The following is a 17,198-nucleotide window of genomic DNA, read 5'->3' on the forward strand; positions in this document are numbered from 1 at the left end:
ACACACACACACACACACACACACACACATACACACACACACATTTTCTTGATCCATTCGTTTACTGTGGGACATCGGGTTTGGTTATATATCTTAGCTTTGGTAAATAATGCTTCAATGAACATAGTTTTGCTGGTAGTTTTAGTATGGTCTTTTTTGTGATCATTTGGGTGAATGCCCAAAATGGGATTGCTGGGTGTTAGGGGCGCTCTATGTAGTCTTTTGAGGAACCTCCATACTACTTTCCAAAGTCTTTGAACAAGTTTAAACTCCTAACAACAAGGCATTAAGGTTCCCTTCTGTCCACATCCTATCCAGCATCTGTTCTTTTAAAAATCTGGAATGCTTCACGAAGTCGAGTGTCATCCTCAGTCAGGGGATATTCTTCTCTTTATTGTTCCAATGTTAGTGTATGTGCTACTGAATTGAGCACAGAACAATTTTATATATAAAGTGTAATTGATTTTCTTAAACTAGACAATTCCACAAAAATTAAATTCAAAAGAATTGTTGTGAAATTTTAGAATCATGTATTTCTTACATAAGAACACATTTAAGAATAAAGTCAAGATTGATATGTCCAAAACAAAATAATTCCATATATTTGTTGTTCAACGGATGTGTAGGAGGAGGAATTCAATTCTTCTGTACAAGGAACCTGCCATAATGAACACTATAGAAAGTGTTAAAGTTTGTTAAAAGTTTTAATGTTTTAAATATGTTCAATTTTGGGGATTTGCTCATATATGCCAAAATTAAGACTATTTAGCACGCTGTAAAACTTTTCCATAAAGCATTTAAGATTCATGGTAGCAGTCATATACTACTAAGTATGTACATTTCAGAGTTTATAGAAACTTTACTAATGAGAAATTGAAAAGTGTTTGTGTAAAGAAGCAGAGTGAAGATTTAAGACATTAACTTCACAGTTTCTGTTAAAATTTAAGGGATTCCTTACTTTATATGTTAGCGAGGAATAAATGATGGTATAAGCCATATACAAATGATGAGATGAACCATAAATAATAATCTTAGTGGGTAACTTTAAAGGCTAAACATAGTCTATAAAATTCTTGTTGAACATCATAGACTTAGGCAGTTTTAAATGTACAGCAATATGAGAAAATAATAAATTGAATATGTAGTACATTTCAAATACTAGAAATAGAGGTAAATGTTTTGTTTTTTATTTTATTAATCATTAATATTTATGTATTGGTTTTCCTTATTTGTAGCATTGCTTTCCTTGTTATAATATAATACAACTTTTTGTAAGTCATCATTAGGAAATACTTTGAGAATGTTATTGGGATGGCCACACTGTTTTTTATAGGTATATGTGAATTTATAAAGAGCAAAATTAATAACAAAACATTGATTAAAAATTTTATCAATTAGAATCTGAATCAGGAGTGTTGATAAATGTCCACACCTAAAATCTAAGCCCTAGACAGAAGCACTAGTGTTACAATGTTGAGCACACAAAAGTGAGAAATTGTATTTTGTTTTGTATTTGTTTTATTTTTGTAGGTTGTGGGGCTTGAACTCTGGGTCCGGGTGCTGTCTCTCAGCACTTCAGCTCAAGGCTATTGCTACTACTTGAGTCACAGCATCTCTTCCATCTTTTTCTGCTTATGTGGTGCTGAGGAATCAAACCCAGGACCTCATGCATGCAAGGCAAGCACTCTACACTGAACCACCCTCCCAGCACCTGAGAGACTGTATTTTAAAAAATCATCTAAACAACATTTACTTTCTGTTTTGGGTTATATAATGAAATAAAGAATATCTTTTTATATTTTTGAATGGTCATACTTCTAAATTTATATTAAATTCAGCCACTTTACCCTTTTCAAAGTCATGTAATATCTCTGAGAGTTTGCTTCTGTAAAGATTGTTTTTGCATTGATTATTTATTCTGAGTCATTTTTACTTTTTATCAAAAATACTTTATATTTTATGGTTTTTCGTGTTGTTTTTTTTAAGTGTGAAAATACCAGACAAAGTGGTTACAATTACATGGGCAAGGTAATGAGTACATTTCTTATCAAGCATTGTTGCATACTCCTTTGTTTCCCCTTACTATCCCTTCCCATCTCACCTCTCTTATGTCCCGTTTCCCCCTCTGCCTTTCCCCCATCCAAAGTTGTAAAATTTGTTTTTCGACATAATGTCTTGTATATCTCATTGTTGCAATGGGTCCACATGTATCCATATTTAAAAAAATTTTTCCCTTCCCCTCCACAAATTATACCAACATCAAATACAGCGAAAACAGGTGTTATACCATGCAGAAGGGACATAAAAGTAACAAAGAAATCATCTTATAAATATGTTAGAAATAATTACAGAAAAAAAAATTGAATTCTTATCTTGGGGTTCATTTCACCTAACATCAACTTATCTAACAATTTCTGCATGTCTCAGACATACACTAGTAATTGCTAATAAGAGAAACCATGGGACCTCTGTTTCTTGGGCCTGGCTTACTTCACTTAATAAATTTTTTTTCCAAGTTTTCCATTTCCTAACAAATGGGGCAATATCATTGTTTCAGATAGAGACATAGAATTCCATTGTGTATATATACAACATTTTCTTGACCCATTCATCTACTGAGGGACATCTGAGTTGCTTCCATATCTTAGCTATGGTAATGCTGCAATAAATATATCTGTGTGGTAGCTTTAGTATGGTCTTGTTTGTGATCATTTAGGCAAATGCCCAAAAGTGGGATTGCTGGGTCATAGGGGAGCACTATGTAGAGTCTTTGTAGGAACCTCCATACTATTTTCCAAAGTGGTTGAACAAGATTACACTCTCACTAGCAATGAAGTAAGGTTCCCTTCTGTCCACATCCCCTCCAGCATCTGTTGTTATTAGAGTTCTTGATTATAGCCACTCTAACTTGGGTGAGGTGAAATCTCAATGTTGATTGATTTGCATTTCTTTTATGGCTAGGGTGGTTGAGCATTTCTGCATGTCTTTATTGGTCACCCTCCTTTCCTCTTCAGAGAAGTTTGTCTTTATGTCTTTAGCCCACTTGTTTATTGGGCAGTATTTTCTTTGAATATTTGTTGTTGGAGGATTTAATTTTTTGATTTCCAGATCTGTTTTAGATGTGAAACCCTTGTCGGTTTTATGGCTAGTGAAGATCTTCTCTGATTCCGTGGGATTTCTATTGATCCTGCTAGCTATGTCCTTTGCCATGCAGAAGCTCTGCAACTGCATGCAATCCTATTTGTCCAAACTTTCATTTGTTGTGCTTTTGCGTTTCTTTTCAGAAAATTTCAGCCTTTGTTAAGGAGACCTAGGGTTTCTCATATTCCATCCTGTAATGTTTTCAGAATATCTGCTTTGACTCTGAGGTCTTTGATATATTTGGAGTTGATTCTGGTACAGGGTGATATATAAGGATCTAATTTTCTACAAGTGATTAACCAATTTTGCCAGTACCATTTACTCAACAGCCTTTCTTGGATTTTATCTTTTTAGATCCTTTATCGAATATTAGATGATTATGGGTCTGTAGGTTCATTTCTGGGTTTTCAATTCTATTCCATTGTTCCTGAGGTCTTTTCTTGTGCCAGTACAAAACTGTTTTAATTACTATGGCTTTGTAGTAGAGTTTGAAATTTGGTATTGATATTCCTCCAACACTGTTCTTTCTGTTAAGGATTGCTTTTTTCAATTGGGGGTCTTTTGTTGTTCCATATGAATTTTGGGATTGCCTCTTCTATTTCCTTGAAGAATGCGGTTGGAATATTGGTAGGTATGGCATTGAACTTGTAGATAGCCTTGGGAAATATTGCCATTTTCACAAGGTTCATCCTTCCTATCGAGGAGCATGGGAGGTTTTGCCACTTTCTAAGTTCTGTTTTGATTTCCTTTTTCAGATTTTTAACGTTTTCATCATAATTGTCCTTCACTTCTTTGGTTAAGTTAATTCCTAGGTATTTCATTTATTGTGGGGCTCTTACAAATGGAAAACCTTTCTTGATTTGAGCCTCACTTTTCTCATTGTTGGCATACAGGAAAGCCATTAATTTCTGAGGGTTAATTTTATACCCTGCTATTTTGACAGTTTTGATTTAGCTTGAGTAATTTTGGAGTGGAGTCCGTGGGATTCTTTATGTACAAGATCATTTTATCTGCAAAGAGGGAGAATTTTAGTTCTTCTTTCCTTATTTGGATCCCTTTTATATTGGCATATTGTCTTATTTCTGTAGCTAGGCATTCTAATACTAAATTGAAGAGAAGTTAAGAGAGTGGACATCCTTCTCTCATTCCTGAGTTAAGAGGAAATAGCTTTAGTTTTTCACCATTAATTATAATGCTGGCTGTATGTTTTCCATATACAGCTTTTATTGTATTGAGGAATGTTCTATGGATTCCTAATTTTTCCAGAACCTCCATCATAAAGGGGTGTTGGATCTGGTCCAGTGCTTTTTCTGCATCTTTTGAGATAACCATGTGGTTTTAATCCTTGCTCTTGTTGATGTGATAAATTAAATTAATTGATTTGTGTATATTGAACCAGGTTTGCATCCCTGAAATACATCCTGTATGATATTAGTGTATGATTTTTTGGATGAATTGTTGAAGTCGATTGGCCAAACTTTTGTTGAAAAGTTTTGTATCAATGTTCTTCAAAGAAATGGGTCTATAGTTCTCTTTCTTTGATGAGTCCCTGCCTGGTTTTGGAATGAAGGTTATGATGGCTTCATAGAATGAGTTTGGTAGAGAACTTTCTCTCTCAATTTCATTGAAGAGTTGGAGGAGTATTGGTGTGAGCTCTGTTTTGAAGGTCTTGTATAATTCCGCTGTAAATCCATCAGGGATTTTCTTAGATGGGAGGTCTCTTATTGCTGTGTCTATTTCAACACTTGATATAGGCCCCTTACTATGCTTTAACTCATGTTGGTTTAGTATTTGCATGTTGCTAATTTTAATTTGAAGCATATTTTATCTGATATTATTATTGCAACTCCTTCCTGTTTATAGCAGCCGTTTGCTTGGTAGATTTTATTCTAGCCTTTCATTATCAAAATGTTTTTGTTTTTATTGGCAAGGTGTGACTCCTAAAGGCAAGAGATAGAATTATCTTGCTTTTTAATCCAACTAGACAGACTATTTCGCTAAATTGGAGCTTTAAGTCCATTAATGTTGAGAGCTAGGACTGAGAGGTGTTTGGTAGCTCCTGCCATGCTATCCACCTCCGTTGGGGCTGTGGAAACTTGGTTCTTCCTATGGTTCTTGGATTCTCAGTTTGGGTGTGGTTTCTTAGCCATTATTGTGGTCTTGTTGGTTTTCTGTGTGTAGGCCATCTTTAAGTATTTTTTGTAGGGCTGGTTTGGTAGAGATATATTTTTCAGTTTTTCTTTGCTATGGAAGGTTTTTATTTGACCTTCGGTTATGATGGAGAGTTATCTGGGTACAGTATTCTTGGTTGAAAATTGTTTGTCTTTAGGGCATGGCATACAGCCTTCCAGGCTCTTCTTGCTTTAATTATCTCTGCTGAAAAATATGAGATGATTCTAATTGGTTTTCCTTTATAGATGATTGATCTTTTCTCCTTGACATCTTTTAGGAAGTTATTCTTGGTCTGAATTGATCCTGTGTGGATTATAATGTGACAATGGGAAGTGCTGTTCTGGTCTGGTCTATTTGGGGTTCTACAACCATCTTGTATCTGAATAGGCCTATCTTTTTGTATGTTTGGGAAGTTCTCTGCTAGGATCCTGTTAAACAAATTTCCTAGACAATTAACTTCTGTCTCTAGGTGCTCCTCTACACCAATTGTCCTCAGAGAAGGCCTTCTGATTGTCTATTCCAAATGTTGAATAGATCTATCATGTTTCTTCGATTTGTCTTGGATACTTGTATGTTCTTTTTAATACCTAGGCTCTCTTCAATCCCTGAGATCAGATCTACTGCATGGCCTAACCTACTGTTAAGTCTTTCTACTTGGGTTTTTATTTCTTTTCCTTTTAATTGGTCAGCTTTGTAGGCTTCAGATTCTTTGTTGGAGCTTTGTTTTAGATTTTGTGTGAACATCTTTACTTCCTTAATTTGGTGTTCTCAAATCACTTAGTTGATTGGTTATGGTTTACTTGGACTCCCATTCCTGCTGTCGGGCTCCATTCAGCATTCCCTTTGTGGTCTCTCTGAATTCATTCAGATGTCTGTTTATGGATTCCATGAATGCCTCTATTGATCTTTGTCTATTCTCATACTGCTGTCACAATTCCTGTGTTACCCTTTGATTAGCTTCCTCACGTTCATGCAATTCCTGTAGTTCTCTTTGACTTTTCTCAGCCTGCTCATGCAATTCCTGTGTCTCTCTTCGTCTGTTCTCTGCCTGCTCACGCAATTCCTTTCTTTCTCTTTGATTGTTCTCAGCCTGCTCACGCAATTGCTTTATTTGTCTTTGTTCTCAACCTGTTCACGCAATTACTGTATCAATCTTTGAGCAGTTTCCTCACAGTCATGAGATTCCTGTTGTTTGGTTTGCCTCCTCTCTCTTCCTATCACGTTCAAACTGAGTCCTTTGCAAGCTTTCAGTCTTTTCATTCACCACGTTTACCAGTAGTGTTTTTAGTTCTTTGTGGGAACTCTCCTCTGGATTATTCATTAACAGTTCTGTCACTGGATTATCATGAATGAGAGTTGAGATACCCACACTTGCCATTTTTCTCCTGTTTTCCGGCTTGTTCTGCACACTTGATATGAAAGTGACACTAATTTTTTGCTAAAATACTATTTTAAGGCAAGCATCAACCAAAGTCCTGTAGTTGCACAGTCAAAATGGCTGTAGATACAACCTAGTTCAACAGATACAATCTTTTCAACATCAAACAACTATCCATTAATGGGCTAAGAACAGCAAAGACGAATTTTTCAAATCAGAAAGTATTATGTTTAGGAAGAAATGTGGGGAAAAACAGGATTAGAAGTATGTGGAGAGGTTAAAGTAAATTTAACCAAGTCCTAAACTCAGAGAGGGAAAGGGATTGGACAGAATGACAAGAGAGAAATTAAAAAGAAGAAAATTAAAAATGGAAAAAGAAATATTTAAATTTAAAAAGTGAAACACTTAAAAATTATGTGACTTTAAAAAGTGATATTGAGAGGAGAAAAGGATAAGATGACAGGAGTGGGATGATAGAAAGGAGATATGAAAAACTAAAATATAAAAATTCTTAAAAGTATTTACTTGAAAATTATATGTTATAAAGATATAATACTTCTATTAAAATGTTAAGCCTGTATCTGGGGGTTTAGCCCAGCAGAAGGGCACTTGCCCAGCGCGTGCAAGGCCCTGGGTTCGGTGCTCAGCCCTGGGGAAAAAAAAGACAAAAAAAAGTTAAGCCTAAAAATTTGTGAATTAAGTAATACATTTCTGGATTAATTATGTACACAATAGGGGATAAGTTCTAATAAACGATGATGGGTATTTATCTTGGGATGAGGCAAAACAGCAATTAGGTCACGCAAAAAAAAAGAAAGACAAAAGATATAAAAAAATTAAAAAGGACCAAAAGGTCAATAGCGATTTTTTTAAAAAGCATACACACACACACACACACACACACACACACACACACACACACACACCACACACACACACACACACACACACACACACACACACACACCTAAAATAAAAATTAGGAGAAGAAGAAAAAAATGATTAATAGAAAACAATTAAAAAATTTAAAAATATGGTACCAAAAAGAGTTCTTTAATTTTTTTGGGGGGGGAGGGGTGTGGAATGGGAAGATCCTGTGTCTCCCCTTTGTCTGTAACCAGTCTCTTCGTGCAGTGGCTGGTCTGCTTCTGGTGTTTTGTTTTCCTGTGGCTTGATTGATTTCTTACATTAGTTTGTTTGTGTAGTCAATAAAATGCTCCGCTTTATCTAGGATTTTGTGATCCTCCTTCAGGCTAGTTCAGTGGGAGGGAGATCAGCTTTGAGTATCACGAAAGAGAAAGATGGCTGTTTCCTCTAGTGTGGAGATGCTGTGATGAGGCTAAGTTCTGTTTAGGGTTGAGGCATTTCAGCAAACAGTATCTTTTCCCTGAGGGGCTAGCTCCTGAGACACTCCCAGAGCCCAGCCTGGAGCCATTCTCAAGGTTTACGTTTACTGAATTTCAATTGATTGTCTAGGCTGCTGTAAGTAGGGGCAGCCACTGGTTCTGTTAACCCACTGAAGATAGTCACTCCTCTGGGGGGCAGAACTCTCTCTGCTTGGGCTAGGTGACTTTCTCCTGAGTGGATCTGAGCCTGGAAGGTCAGGTCAGATTCCTGTGACCTGCTAAATGACTCTTTTGTTTTCTTCCAAGGCCTGAGTTGGAGCTAGTTGCTCAGCCTGGCCATTCTCAGTATCAAAGATGATGTCTGGTGCTAGGGAGGGGCAGCCTTCCTTCCTCTGCTCCATGAGGAGTGAGGATGTCAGGATTTTACTCAGACAGGAGTCTTTCTTCCTGGGTATCACTGGTCTGTGATCTTCAGGATGAATTTATCTGCTCCTTGTCAGTTCTTGTTGGTGTTGAGTAGAATCCTCTCACCCAGTGCATATGGCGCTTTTGTCCTGGACTTTCTGTTGTAGATATGGTGGCTATGGGTGCCGTAGCTGCTGCCACAACCGCAGCTACTGGCAAGTGCTCAGATCTGTCTTCTTGCCTGGATCTTCCCTCTCTAGCCAAACAATGTGTACAGTGATGGCACACTTGGTGTGATTATCTAGGCTAGTACTGTTCACTGGAACACTAAAGCTGCTTTGTATGTGAGAGTTTGTTTAGCCTCCATGTTCTCCTCTACCATCTTCCTCCGACCTCCATGAAACTCTTTATATTTTATGTTGATTGGTTATTATACAACAATTACTTCCAAATGTACATGTAGTGTCTAAAGATAGCCATATGAATATTCTCATGCAGCTCTTATTTATGTTATGTACTTTCAGTATTATGATATTTCTCTCTCTCTTATACTCTCTCTCATTTCCTCACTTTCTCTTTCATGCTTCATGTCTGCTACTTAGAATTTCTGGTGGTCTATTATTATCCTTCAGGATCCACTGGTTTGTGGGAACATGATAAAGACAATCAGTTACCCTTGACTTATTTAAGAGTTACAACAGTGATGTGGTATTATTTGCCATTCTAAATGGTAAAACAACAGATCTAGGAATTCCTTCTCACTTTTATTACTATTATAAATTTTATTTTCCTATGAATCATTGGGATGGATAAGATAATTTTAACCTGTGACCTAAAAGTACTTTTTCTTTTACAAACAACCTTTTTCTTTGAGTATCAGTGAGTAACTACATGTAATGAAACAAAGCTATCCTATGGAAAGTAGACTGAAGTTGTTCACAGGGATGAAAAACAAGATAATGGGGAATTGAGTACAAAGGATACCCATCATAGAGCACAGATCCTTAAAGTAGTTTACCCTGTACACTTTGTGAGAATGACAATGTGTTAGGAACTATAGATTAAATCACTGAACACTTGATATATATGCAAATATTTTTATATATTTATATATGCATATATGTATGTGCCCTTATATATGTACACATGTATGTTACTATACTCCCAAATACACACATACATATACTCGTGTATAAATGCACATGGAGAAAGACACATAGTTACAGTCAACACAAGTTTCACTACTTGATGAATATGCCTTAGACGGAATGCTTGGAACCAAATATGTTGAAGATGTATTTGTCTCTAAGAGTTCTTTTACCACTCCTCTTACCTCTTAAAAACTGCTACGTTTTAAGGCATGAGATTCGACTTGCAAAATGCAGTACAAGTGATAGCAAGTCATTCAGAAATCTCAGTAATAAAGGTCATAAGGTGTCTCCCTGCTCCCCACGGAATGCCTGCTCTTGTAGACACTCTCAACAACCAAAGTAGCAGGAGAATATCCTATCAGTGTATATACTATCAGAGGGGGTTAGAGGGAGGATTTGGGTGATGTGAAAGGAAGGGATGGTAGGGGAAAAACAAAGGATTGGGTAACAATGCTCAATAAGAAATGTACTCATTACCTTCCTTATGTAACTGTAACCCCTGTGTACAGTGTCTTTACAATAAAAATATATATTAAAAAGATACAAGGAAAACTTCTGTACTTATGGGAAGTTGTATTTATCACTCAATATCAGTAAGGTATTGGTTTTAGGACCACAGGCATATTAAAATTTTGGATCCTCAAACATTTTACTTGAACACAGTACATTATTTACATTAGAATGTGTCCACAACCTAGTTCAGTGTAATTGCTATGAAACGTTTTACTATATTTTATGTTTGAAATGGAAAATAAAAGTATTTGCACTATCAACAGAAACAATTTTTTTTCAATTTTTTTTTTCTTTTTGTCTGCATTTTGTGGATGGAATTGGGAGAGCAGTTTTGAAAAGCTCAAATTTCATCACCAAGAGCTGTCTGCAAAATGTAAAAGGATGTATTACAGCATCTTGAATAATATGGAACTCCAAGGAGAAGTTCTTGAATTGAGACATTATCAGAAACTAACCACTCAAGGAATTTTTAGACGCGCAGCTGCTATATTTCTAATGGAGAGGTTTCATAACCCTTTCTGTAACACAAGTCAGAACCTCATTGAAGTGTACATGATTTCCTTCACCTGTCTGTCAAACTCAGTCATTATCAATCAACATACAACTAATATTGAATAATCCTCTAATAACAAAATGTTGATGGAATGTCCATCCAGTTTAGGCTAAGAGCGTTAACCTAGTAATGAACTAGATGGTAAGTAAATCTGAAACTGTTATAGGCTACAGGAGTTCAAGAAATGGATACTACAGTATTTTTCCTGATAACAGAAGTTGAGGGCAAGTTATTTTATAATGGTTCATGTTAGGGAACAAGATAACTTCTGAGGAAGAGTCAGAAAATTTGTGGGAATCACGGCCATCTGAAACTCATTTCCAGAGTGCAAACTGATTAAAACTAGAGAATTTTTCTTAAACATTAGAATTGGACTATCATTAGGGTGAAAGTTAGGTTTCAGTTGCAGCTGTAGTTAGTGTTAGCATTAGGGCAATGGAAAGTTTAGGGTCAAACTGAAACTATCTTTGAATAACAAGTCATGTTAGAATTAGGATGAATGTGAAATAGGAAACTGCTAATTATATTAAGATTAGGATATGGTTAGTGAGAGGGTTAGCCTCAATATTCCAGTTAAGGTTAGAGTTACAAAAATGGCAAGATAATGGGTAAAACTACAAATTAGTTTTAGAGAGATGAGTTGAATCAAAGTTAGGATGAATAAATCTAATGTATTTTTATGGCTTTTAGAATCCAAAGGCTATTAGTTCTATGGTTAGGGTTGCTGTTCTAATTCAGGTTAGACTTAGACTTAGGTAAGGGTAAGCTGTAAGGTTAAACTGAGTTTTCTGCTAACATTTTCAAGTAAAATAAGTGTGAAATTTAACAAAAATTACAGAGTTTTCCTAATTTTACTATTCAGGGTTCAATAGGGTTAAATTTAGAGTTAGGTTTCTAGTAAGGTTTAGATATATAGTTAGGGTTAGGAACTAGAGTAAAATTTAAGTAAACCTGCAACTTCTTTTTGGAGTTAGAGGAGTTCAGTAAAAGTTAAGATCAGTGGAAACTATGATAGCTTTCATGATATGAAGATTTGAGGTTAATATTCATAATAGGGAATGATTTCATAGTCCAAGTGAGGGAATCTGTAGGATTTGGAGAAAAGTGCAAATAAATCATTTCAAAGACCATGAGTATGTGTTAGGATATATTTTCCATTAATTTTAGGATTGGGTTACTATTATCATCAAGGTTACTCTTAGGATTCTGACCAGGATTAGAGTTAAGATTATGGAAATGGAAGGTTGAGAACTTGAGTGACTTACTTCCTTTGTGTCTGTATATGCACTATTCTAAGGCTTGGACTCAAGGCTTGGGTTCTATCCATGAACATTTTGCTGTAGGCTAGCATTCTAGCACTTGAGCCATGATTCCACTTCCAGATTTCTTTGGCAGTGAATTGGAGATGAGAGTCTCACAGATTTTCCTATCCATGCTGACATTGAACTGAGATCCCAAGTTCTCTGCCTTCTGATTAATGATAGGATTAAACTCATGAGCTACCAGTGCCATGGAAAATGCCTGACTTTTACTGATTGTTTTTACTTTTGTTCAAGATCAACATTGAATTCAATATTTGATAGCATTGTTCACTAAGTAACAAGCTGCCACTTGAGCCATATCTCCAAAAATGATTATCTTAAATAGCTGGAAATCATTAAATTTTCTTCAGTTGATATGAATCATTAGTGCTGTTCTAAAACTTATCCTAAACTTTATAAACCCTAGAGGTGATCTGAGCAGATTCTCATGGTTGACTTCTAATTGCATAGTATTTTAGGGATATGATTTTTTAATTATTATTTTAAGTAACAAATGAGTTATTAAACAAAGCAGTTTCTGCGTACAATATAACTTGATCAATGCCAACCCTTTCAACATTGGCATCCTTCCTCTATGAACCTCTTCCTTCACTCTTCTTAATTTTGTAGGATATTTACTGGATTACTCTCTGCACTTCCCAACTTTTCTCCTGGTCATTCTTGTACTTTTCCCCCTTCACCCCTGTTTTGATTAGCCACTTACATATGATGCAGCAACTCTACTCCTAGGCATTTACCTGAAAGATTACAAACCCGGATATAGTAAATATTTCAGCACAACCATGCGTACTGAATTAGCCCAGATACCCCTCAAGAGAGAAATGATTCAAGAAAATGTAATGCACACACACACACACACACACACACACACACACACACACACACACACACACACACACAGAGGAAATCCTACTTACCCATTAGAAAGAGTATTGTGCCCTTTGTATCTCTCATTTCTCATTTCTTCTGCCTGGTATCCAATTGTTGTCGTACTGTCCCTGCACTCCAGTAAGTGACACATGCAATCTGATGTAAAAGATTTTCAGAGAGTTCGCTAGCCATAGATTCCTAAATATGAGTTCTATTCTCATTCTCTTTGTTTATTCATGCCTTTGAGTAGTGATTGCACAGTTTCATTTGTACCATTTGCTACACAGAAAAGACATGACCGCACATACATGGATATACATACATACATGGATATATGCACACATATGGGTATATATTAAATACTTGAATTCATTTTATGTTTTTGAGAATTACAGAGCTAACAAAAATCACATGCATTTTGCTTCCTAGTCAATTCTTTCAAAACCTAAATAACTTTGTCTCCTTTGAATACATAATTTTAAAGAGAATATCACCATCTCTAATCTTTCAGTGGACTTGAAATTAGATTTTCCAATGGGAAAAAGTTATTTAGCTAGTCCCAAATTGTGCCATTTCCAAGTTATCAGATATTCAATCTATCACATGCCCAAATAATAGAGAATGGGAACAGGTCTACATTGAGCACTCACAGTAGACAGCTCTCTGGACTTTCTCAGGAAGAGCTTTCTGCCATTGTGGAATGGATAGGGCTGGATAATATGCAAACAGACATCATAGATTGAAAGTATTGTGCTAAGTTGACACCTGAGATATTGGATGTTTTAACTGCATAGTATTGGTTTTCATGAATCAGTTAATCAGATTCTTTACACTATATGATGTTACTAGACTGTGGAATGCATGTTTATTGCATTTACATTGTATAACATATTTTGAAATTTGGTATAAATCATTTATCTTTTTTCTTGATATGGATTACTCCTAGTTGTCAAAAGTGAGGAAATGCCCTGGAACTTTGTAATTTGAAGTCTTATGTTGCCATGTGTCATATCCTATTTTCCTTTTACAGAGTTGGTAAAAAAATATATGTAATTTATTTTATTTTTTGGGGGGGGGCCCGGTTGTGGGGCCTGAACTCTTGGCCTGGGTACTGTTCATCAGCTCTTCAGCTCAAGGCTGGTACACTACCACTTGAGCCACAGCGCCACGCCTGGGTTTTTTCTGCTTATGTGGTGCTGAGGAATCGGACCCAGGCCTTAAGCATGCAAGGGGAGCACTCTACCACTGAGCCAACTTCCCAGCCCTGTAATGTATTTTTTATTTTTATTCATTATCTATTACAGAATTTGAACTCAGAGCCTGGGCAGTTCTCCTGAGGTCTTTTGCTCAAGGTTAGCTCTCTACAACTTCGAGCCACAGTATCAATTTTAGTTGTCAGTGATTAATTGGTGATAAGTGTCCCGCGGGGACTTTTCTCAACCTGGCTTTGAACGGTGATCCTCATATACCAGGCTCCAGATTAGCCAATATCAGAGGCATGAGCTACCTCCACCCGGTTATACGTAATTTATACTGTAGTTTTCTGAAATCTTTCATCCTACACTGAGTATTTTTTCTTACGAGCTTTCTAATAAATATGTAATCTATTCAATTTTGAAAAGTACTGTGTACCTCCCACTTATTTGTATCAGTCCATACTTTCCTAGCTATGATTAGCATCAGTACAGTTAAGCATATTACATCTCAACAGGAAAATTCTACTGAAGTTCTGATCCCCTTGAGCTAGATAAGGAGAATTCCTGTAAAAGAAGCCTCTCCTCAATTATGAGAAAAGATATGTTTGGAAGTTTAGTTTAGTTTAGTTTTTTTTTTATTTTTTGGCCAGTCATGTGGCCAGAACTCTGGGCCTGGGCCCTGTCCCTCAACACTTCAGCTCAAGGTTAGTGCTCCAACTCTTGAGCCATAGCTCCACTTCTGGGTTTTTCAGCTTATGTGGTGTTGAGAAATCGAACCCAAGGCCTCATGCATACCAGGCAAGCATTCTACCAATGAGCCACCATTCCAGCCCAAGTTTGCAAGTTTTTGAGAAGAGGAATTTGGCATTTGGTTTGCATCCGTGATTAGTCATGAATAGATATTATTTGGCTCCAAATTTTGTCTCCTTGTAGGTTCCCTAAACAGTTACACATCAGCCTCATTCCATCACATATCTTTAAGTCCTTCTTTTATTTCTTTTTATCGTTATTGTTTTGTTGTCGTTGTATTGCTGACACTGAAGCTTGAACTCATGGCCTAGGCAGTGTCCCTGGGCTCAATGCTAGTGCTCTACCACTTGAGCCGTGCACCACTTCTGGGTTTTTCTGTCTGGACATGCTTTGAATCATAATATTCAGATCTCAGCCTCCAGGGTAGCTAGGATTACAGGTGTGAGCCACCAGTGCCAAGCAAGTCCCTCTCTTTCAGACATTATTCTAAAAGCCTCCAATCCAAGGTCACTCCTAAGATTGTAAATGGAACTATGCCAATAGTTCCTTTAATTGTTCTGGCTATGGAGTTTTTTGCAAATTATATTGAAACTACTTAACTGTTCTCTTCCTAATCCATGATTCTAGATGTTTTAGTAATAATTACTTAAATTTAGTAGCTATAAACCTTAAATCTCTCAATTATTAATTTCATTTAATTCTTTCAATATGATTATTTTTCAATACAAATATGAACTTATACTCACCTTCTTGAATCTACCCCTTGGCATGAGCTGTGCCTGGGCCTATTCTACCTCAAATGCAAGAGGTTGGCAAAAGAATAGCCTACAGTATTCCTGCCTAAGAGTGAGGACAATAGTTGCGTGCCTAATAGAAGCAATGCATTCCTGGCATGGGAAGGGGTGGGAGAGACAACAGCCTAGAGAGCAAACTGGCAGTCACAACATTTAACAAGTTCTCCTTTAGGGACACTGATCTCCTGCAAATTGGCAGTGATATAACTCACCTAGTGAATTTTCATATATGAAGGAAGTTGTCATGTCTCACTACACAACTCACCTGTAGTCAAAGAGAGGGTCATTCTTCTGTGTCCTCCTTAGGCCCAGTCTCATTTTATCTCCATCTTAGACTTTGCCCAGATCTATTCCTACCAGAAGGTCCCTGATGAGGAGGAATGTGTGATATCTTGGCTTTTGATTAGCCCTATGGGAACTGAGGCCACTTTTAATTTTGATCCTGTTCATTCTGACAAGGCTGTGGTGGGTGGTGGGAAAGCTCATTCTCTGAATTGTTCCCTATTACCAAATATCTTCAGAGAAAGTCAAGGAATGACAGATTCTGCCTGAGGGAGTGAGTTTCTCCATTTCCAAAAAGGTCAATTAATATCTGATTATGAGGCCTACGTGGTGGTCCTTCCCTAGATCCTCCAAACAGGAGTGGATGTTACCTCAGACACCAGGCCATCCTCACATTTCTTCTGCTCTTTCACACGAAAATAAAGGTCACAGGAGTTGAGTTGAGAAACAAGGAGAAATGAGAGTAGCAGAAGAATCATTGGCATGGGGAGGAATTAGAAACCCTGTGTGAAAAAAGGGCTCAGAAAATCTAGGATCAGAGTTCCAGGAAGATGGCGGAGGAGAAGCTGGAATCTGAACAAGCTCTCGCATAGAAAGCAGTTTTAGAGTTCCAGTTAACAGTCCTAAGCCAGAGAATCACACCAAGGGTGACATCACAGAACAGAGAGACAGGCCAGAGAGGGAAAATCCAGGCAAGGAGACACATCTGAGCACTTGCCAGCAGCCACCGCGGTGGCGGCAGCTGTGGCAGCAGCGACAGCAGGGCACCATACCTGAGCCACAGAGAGTCCAGGATGAAGGAGCCTGATGCAGCGGGCGAGCGGATTCTACTCAACACCAGCAAGAACCGACAAGGAGCGGACATCTTCACCCTGCAGTTCGCAGACCAGAGACGACCCAGGAACCAAGACTTGGTGTGAATAGAAGCCCAACGTCCTCACTCCTTCTCAGGGAGCAGAGGAGGGAAGGCCACCTTTCCTCCCCCGGTACCGGAGATCTCCATCTTGGATACCGACAAAGCTCGGACCAGCTGCTAGCTCCAACTCAGGGCTTGGAATAAAACGGGTCATTTAGCAGGTCACAAGAACTTAATGGCGGCGTGACCTGCCAGACTCAGCTACACCCAGGGAAAAGTCACCCAGCTCGGGTGCCAGCCCTAGGAGTGGGTTTCTTCACTGGGTAATCAGAGCCAGAGGCTGTCCCTCCCATTAGCAGCCTCTACAATCAATTGAAATTCAGTAAACAGAAACCCTGAGAATGGCTCCAGGCTGGGCTCTGTGAGTTTTTCACAAAATAGCCCTAGGGAAAAGCTACTGTTTGTTGAA

General features: G+C 37.4%; 1 non-coding gene across 1 annotated transcript; it reads right to left on the reverse strand.

Moving 5' to 3' along the window:
- Positions 1-331: 331 nt before the first annotated feature.
- On the reverse strand, positions 332-433 carry LOC122128273. Its single transcript, XR_006151397.1, has one exon. It is a non-coding gene; the product is annotated as a U6 spliceosomal RNA (small nuclear RNA).
- Between the last annotated feature and the right edge of the window lie 16,765 nt (positions 434-17,198).

This window comes from Dipodomys spectabilis, unplaced genomic scaffold, assembly GCF_019054845.1.
Source record: "Dipodomys spectabilis isolate Male_0828 unplaced genomic scaffold, ASM1905484v1 ptg000327l, whole genome shotgun sequence".
Lineage (NCBI taxonomy): Eukaryota > Metazoa > Chordata > Mammalia > Rodentia > Heteromyidae > Dipodomys > Dipodomys spectabilis.